The sequence below is a fragment of the Trifolium pratense genome, linkage group LG3 (assembly GCF_020283565.1).
Source record: "Trifolium pratense cultivar HEN17-A07 linkage group LG3, ARS_RC_1.1, whole genome shotgun sequence".
Classification (NCBI taxonomy): domain Eukaryota; kingdom Viridiplantae; phylum Streptophyta; class Magnoliopsida; order Fabales; family Fabaceae; genus Trifolium; species Trifolium pratense.
Genome location: NC_060061.1, coordinates 39,362,616 through 39,369,576, shown reverse-complemented (window position 1 = coordinate 39,369,576; position 6,961 = coordinate 39,362,616). Strand labels below are relative to the sequence as shown.

Sequence of the window (6,961 nt, the reverse complement as noted above, 5' to 3'; positions counted from 1 at the left end):
TAACTTTATCATATTATTTGTTGTATGCATTTTGCCGTTGTATGCTATTAACTCGGATGTTGTGAGTCTTGTTCGCAGATTCATCCTTTACGTTTTTAGCGATGTTGATTATGTGGTTGTTTTTGATGTAATCTATCAATTTGAATGAATGAATATTATTTTGTTATTGTCAAAAAAAAAAAAAAATATCCCACATAAATATAGAATATTAATGCCACCTCGAGCACATGGTACATGGACATATCATATTGATAAGAAGAATTGTAATAACTCACTTTTTTTTTTTGTATACGATGAGCTGAGGATCGAACCCAGGACCTATAATGTACTATTCAAACCTTTCACCACTAGACAAAATCTAGTGGATTTGTAATAACTCACTTTAACTATTAGGAGTAATAATACTTATATATAGAAGTATCTTTGGAATATAACAAGTGGTAGAGTATTATGTAAATAAACACATCCTAGCTCAACCGACAAACAAATGTCGATATTGTTAGATCGGACGTCATGGTTGGGATTCGAACTCTGACGGTCTCACTTGTGTGTGTGAGTTTATGATGACTTTGCTAGTGGGTCCCATAACTTACACCATTCATTCATTCTTTCACTTCCTCTCCAAAGTCAGAATAAGAACTTTGATTCTCCCTACCATCACTCACGCCCTCCTCTCACCGTCAACCTTTTAACAATTCAAATCAACATATTTGGTGATCGATCTCTTGCATGCATCGTAACTCCCAAGAACCTAAGAGAAATCAGAAGCTAAGGTCAGAGTTTCAACTCATTTATATTCTTTACCTCTTTCCTTTCTCACGCACCAACCCTCATCAACAACTTATGACTTTCAAAACCTATCCGCGTGTTGCATGTGTTCAATCCTACTATGAAAGAACTCCTTGAAACTGATTATAATGTGGCAGGAGATGAAGCAATAAGTCAAGGACATAATTTGGAGTTTTAAGGAATTGGGTGCTTGAAGACTTGAAGTTCATTACCAACAAATCCTTTTAGCCAGCACCTTTAAGAACAAGGTGTGTTCCTTTAGGTTCTAACTGTTAAGAAGTCTCACATCGGTTGCGAGATGGCCTAATAAGTGTTAATATATTATAGACAATTCTTACCTTACAAGCTGGTTTTGTAAGGATGAGTTAAGCTCAATACTCATTTATAAGACTAACCTTAGTTAGAATGGAATTAGGAATTAATTTTTGGATCTACTGAACATGCATAGTAGTAGTAGTATTCAGAATAAATTAAGAAAATTTTGATTCTACATGCAGTGAGCTAATCCCCATACCCCATATGCTCATTTTGTGTTAAAATGTGTTTGTTAGTTGTGTGGTATAAATTAGGAGTCAATGGGCGATGCAAAACTATGATTAGTAACTTGCTTTTTACTTGAAAAACTAACACTTTTCGCATCATGAACTGATTGGTGGCTATCCTATGATGTTATGAATCGATTGATGATGCCCCTGAAAAGCTGAAAAACCATTTGTAGTAAACCAATCGATTCACAGCCCATGTGAATCGATTAGTACAAGCCTCCAGCCAGGGTGAAAAAATTCAATTTCAATTGATTCATGGTGTTGGTGTCATTTTGTTTATGTGAATCGATTCACACTGTGTGAAAGTGAGAAAAACTAAGATATAAGTGATCCTCCCTAACATGCATGGGAATGATCCATAACTAATAAGCATATGATTTTAATTTGCACTAATCAAACCTATGAATTAGTTTTGGTTCAGGGGCGGGCGATTGATGTCTTAGAATTGAGTATTGGGTCTAACACATCCTTACAAAATCGACTTGTAAGGTGAGGATTGTCTCTAGTATATAAACACTTAGTCAAGCCATCTCTCGACCGATGTGGGACTCTTGATGAACATTAAGCAAGATCTTAGAAACTATGTAAGTTTTCCCCGGGATGCATGGTCACATAGGATGATTAATCACCAAGGCAAGTCATCGCTCTGCCACGTATTCAACGTTGTCCTTGTCGTAATTTTGGCGACATTGGACATAAGTCCAATCAATAGTAATAGAAAAGGTCAGAATATAATAAAAATAACGTATAATAAAAATAAAAGAAAAATACAAACCACGAAAGCATAGTATGACATGACATAATTTGTTTAGAAAAAAACATTTTGATGAAGTTTTTAAAGAGAACTTGTTTATATTATGTATACAATTCAACACCTTATTGTGTTTATTTCGGTTACTTTCAAATGCTCCGTTGTTTTATGATAAATTTTTTCTATTTACATAATGTGATCTTTCAAATAATATAATATGCATCATTTTAAAATAAACTAGTAATAGAGTCATACTATGGCATGAGTCGTAACGTTACGACGATTGCTTTTTAAGTTATAGTTTGATAATTAAAATTGGAAGCAAATGTTTTTAAAATTTAGATGTAGTTAGTAAGTATTTAGAATTTTATTGGAAATATGCAGACAAATATATTTTTTGCAAAGTGTTAATTATGAATTTTGATTAGTTTTAAACGTAAAAATAGTTATATGGTGTAAAATTGTGAAAAGACATAGTATTCACTTTGAACATGCACCTAAAAGCAAGGTTATCAAAACCGGACCGGACCGACCGGTCGGACCGGTCGGACCGTGAACCGGTCATGAAAACGGTTCGGTTTTGAGCAAAAAACGGATAGGAAACCGACCGGCAAAAAAACGCGTGAACCGGGGTTGAACCGGCGAACCGGACGGGCGGTTCAAGCGGTTTTGCAGATTTTTTTTAAAAAAAAAAAAAAAATAGGGCAAAACGACGTCGTTTTGATTTTTTTAAAAAAAATAAATCTGAAACAAAACAACGACGTCGTAGGAATAGGAAATGTTTTTGTTTTTCATCTATTTTTCATTTGGTTTGAATTATAAATTTTATTTTATTTTGACATGTGATATTTTATCTTTTTAATGTGTGAAATTATGAAATATTGAGCAATTATTCATATATATTTATATATATATATTAATTAAAATATATATTTAATTAAAAACAGTTCGACCTCGATTGAACCCGGTCCGACCAATTGAACCTTTAGAACCGGTGAGCTCGCCTGTTCGATGACCGGTCCGGTTCTGACAACCTTGCCTAAAAGACATAAGATTTTAAATAGTTACATCATTCTTGTTAACCAAAAGAACATTGGAAAACAAAGCTAGAACTTATCCCACATATCATATTTTCAAAAATTTTATAAGTTAGAATTTGTCTTGTATATGATAATTAATTTTAAATTTATATAAGTTCGAAATTATCCCGTATAAAGTAGTCTTTTTAATTTTTTTTTATAATTTATAACTTATCTCACATTTAATAAATATTTCTCAATTTTTATCAGTTAGAATTTATCTTGTACAGATAGTTACTTTGGAATTTATATAAGTTAGAACTTATCCCGTATAAAATAAGTTTTTTGAAATTTTTATAATTTAGAACTTGTCTCACATATGATAATTATTTTGAAATCTTTATAAGTTAGAATTCGTCCCGTATATGATAATTAATTTGAAATTTATATAAGTTAGAACTTATCCCGTATAAAAGTTTTTTAATTTTTTTTTTATAATTTAGAACTTGTCTCGCGTTCGATAATTAATTCGAAATTTTTATCAGTTAGAAATTGTCTCGTATATGATAGTTATTTGAAATTTATATAAGTTAGAATTTATTCCGTATAAGATAGTTTTTTTAAAAAAAAAATTGTAATTGGTTAGAACTTTCTCACATATATTTGAAATTTATATAAGTTCGAACTTATCCCGTATAAAATAGTTTTTTTGAAATTTTTATTAGTTATAACTTGTGTCACATGTGATAATTATTTTGAAAAAATTTTGATCAGTGATAATTTATCCCGTATACGATAGTTTTTTTTTTTTGACAGAATTCATATACGATAGTTAAAATTTATATATCAGTTAAAATTTATCCAGTGTATATAGAATTTTGAATAGGTGATGAGGGGGAAAAAATTTGAATTTGAAATTTGGTGAGACATTGGGAGTAGCAAAAAGATGTCACATGTGTTTGTGGCTTAGATGGCTTAGTTTCATTCAAACTGAAAAAGACATAAATGGCTCGGTGGCTTGGTTACAATGTAAAATCTGGTTTGATAAAATACTTTTCCACTCTCAAATGTCCCAAATGGCTCATATGGCTTGGTTTCATTCGAAAATGAGTGTACTTTTAGTTCAATCATCAAATTTTTGGACATCAATTACCCTTACTTGGGAGACTTGGCAACACCTTAAGCAAGGGTATTTTTTGGACATCAATTAACAAAAATAAAATGTTTATTTTACTCCCTCCGGTCCTTAATATAAGAGGAAGTTTGTTTTTTAGATTCATTGAAAATCTAATGTATCTAGCATGTAATATAGACTAGATATATTATATTTTCAAAGAGTAAACTTCCTCTTATATTAAGGACCGGAAAGAGTATAATTTAGGAAAACAACCTAATGATTTGACTTGCTTTGTAGCTTCTCTTATGTGGTTTGGAAATTCGGGTTGTTTTGCAACTGCATATGTCTTTCCATCCAAACATACATAATTATCAATCATAAACTTTTCCCGTCTTGGTACGGTGTTTGTTTTGAGTCCCGTCTTAGTACGGTGTTTGTTTTGTTCATATTTGCATCGATCCATATCCAATACAGATTCAATGACTCTAGCGTCTTCAACGTTTGCAGATCCGGGAGCATGACTATTCCAGACACTTGTATTCCGTCATATCAATTGTAGGCTTAAAGATAAAGTCGTTTTATGCTATTAACTCGGATGTTGTGAGCTTGTTCGCAGATTTATATCCTTTTTAGTTTCTAGTGATTTTGAATATGTAATTAATGATTTTTATTGACGTACTTAGGGATGACAATGAGTGCTCATGGGTGCGGGTTTGATACTACCCAAACCCACACCCATATATTCGGGTGTCACCCAAACCCAAATGTTGTTCGGGTGTGAAAATGAAACTCACACCCGATGGGTTCGGGTTTTTTCACCCAAACCCGAAACCCGTAACAAGAACATGCATAATTGATTATCTGCCCAAATCCGACCCGAACTATATTTGATAAAATGCAAAATGTAGCATAATTTGGTAATATAGTTTTTAAATTTCAAAATAGTTTTTTTTTTAATTAAACAATTCATCAAATGTTATCATCACTACAGCATGCACCAGTACAACATTCAAAAACTTAAAATGGAGCAAAATACATAGGGGTAAATAGGTAAATTAATATATAAACGGGGGGTGAATGAGTTTCGGGTGTGGGTTTGATACTACCCAAACCCACACCCATATATTCGGTGCCACCCAAACCCAAATCCAAATCCAGTCAACTCGGGTTTCACCCATTGACTTGGATTTGGGTTCGGGTGAGTCTATTGGGTTTGAGTTTTCCTGCCATCCATAGATATACTATCTACCAATATGAATGAATACCGTTATTGTTGGTAAAAAAAAATTATATATATAAGCATTGGTTTCATGAAAGGGTATAAAATAATAATAATTTGGTATTAATGAATTCTTATGATTGGTAAGTTTTTCATGTAACCTCCTTATAACTAAGTGTGTTGAAGGGACAAAAACAACATTTTGATGTACTTAAGAGACATTTAATAAGGATACTGATTTCGTGAAGAGTTTTATACAAGTATATAAGTGCTAAATTATATTTAATTGATATAAGGAGAACATGTGAGTTATAAATTGATTATAAAAAAAATCAAATTATAGTTGATACATGTAAAGAGGGAAAATATGGCTAACATTGTCAACTTTGTTTATGTTATGATTATATTTCTTTTTGTATATTTGATGAATGTTGATGGTGAGTTTTCTTTATCTTTTACAAATTTCCTTATAATTACTTTGTACATGATATTTTATCCCATTATAATAACATTTTTTTTTTCTCTTTTTGCACTACAGCGGTTAAAAAATGTTCTAAAACATCTGATTGTCCATTACATATGTGTTGGAATTATACTTTTCCAAAGTGTCTCGATAATGTTTGTAAGTGTATTAAAGGATCTCCATAAATTTTATGAGTATAAACCCAATAAAGAACATAATAAACACCCTGCTAGAATATTGTGTTGTCTTATTCTGGTGGCACTCAATAATTTGTTTTTCTTATACTAGTTCCATATGGACCTTGTAATTATGCATTTGTACTCATGATGATTGTAACAAAATGAAATAAAGAAAATAAAAAATATAATCTAGATTGCTTGTTCTCTCTTAATTTCGGATATATCTTTGTAGCCTTTATTTTTGTTATACTCTCTCTGGTCCTTTTTATAAGGAACAATTTGAAAAAATCACACAGACCAAGGAATCACATTTAACATAATTATTTTCATTTAATACTCTTATAAATTTAAATTTATTCCATATATATCCTTATTTAATTACTCTTTATTCAACTAATTTACTTATTTTTAAATTCTCTCTCATAATAAATAAGGGCATAAGTGAAATTGATCATTTAAAACATTTGAAAATTGGTCAAAATTTCTTATAAAAAGGACCAATTTTTTTGCCCTAAGTGTTCCTTATAAAAAGGACCGGAGGGAGTATTACATTTTATTTCCAACCCTGCAACCTTTGAGAACATCTTTAATAGTTAAGTTAAAAAAAAATTGTTACTTCTAGACTATAATATTATAATTTTTTCATAATATTATTATACTTGTAATTTTTATCACATTTCAATTTAGATTTATATTACCTTTCACTTTTTTAACAACCTCAAATGTTTTATTTGCTTTTAAAAGTTATGAACGAGACTATAACATATAATACTCCAAATAAAACTATATAGAATAATCTTTTGAGGAATTGATATTTAGTACTTGAATAAATTAAAATTATAAAACAACTTGTTTCTAATACATAAAAGTTCTAGAAAA

The 6,961-nt window shown here is 30.6% G+C and overlaps 2 long non-coding RNA genes across 2 annotated transcripts; both read left to right on the top strand.

Annotated features, from left to right (window-relative positions):
* The first annotated feature begins 200 nt into the window (after positions 1-200).
* LOC123916825 lies at positions 201-1,279 on the top strand. The gene is made up of 2 exons (XR_006812264.1): positions 201-773; positions 927-1,279. It is a non-coding gene; the product is annotated as an uncharacterized LOC123916825 (long non-coding RNA).
* A 4,294-nt stretch (positions 1,280-5,573) lies between these two features.
* Positions 5,574-6,294, top strand: LOC123916772. Its single transcript, XR_006812259.1, has 2 exons — positions 5,574-5,877; positions 5,979-6,294. It is a non-coding gene; the product is annotated as an uncharacterized LOC123916772 (long non-coding RNA).
* The last annotated feature ends 667 nt before the right edge of the window (positions 6,295-6,961 follow it).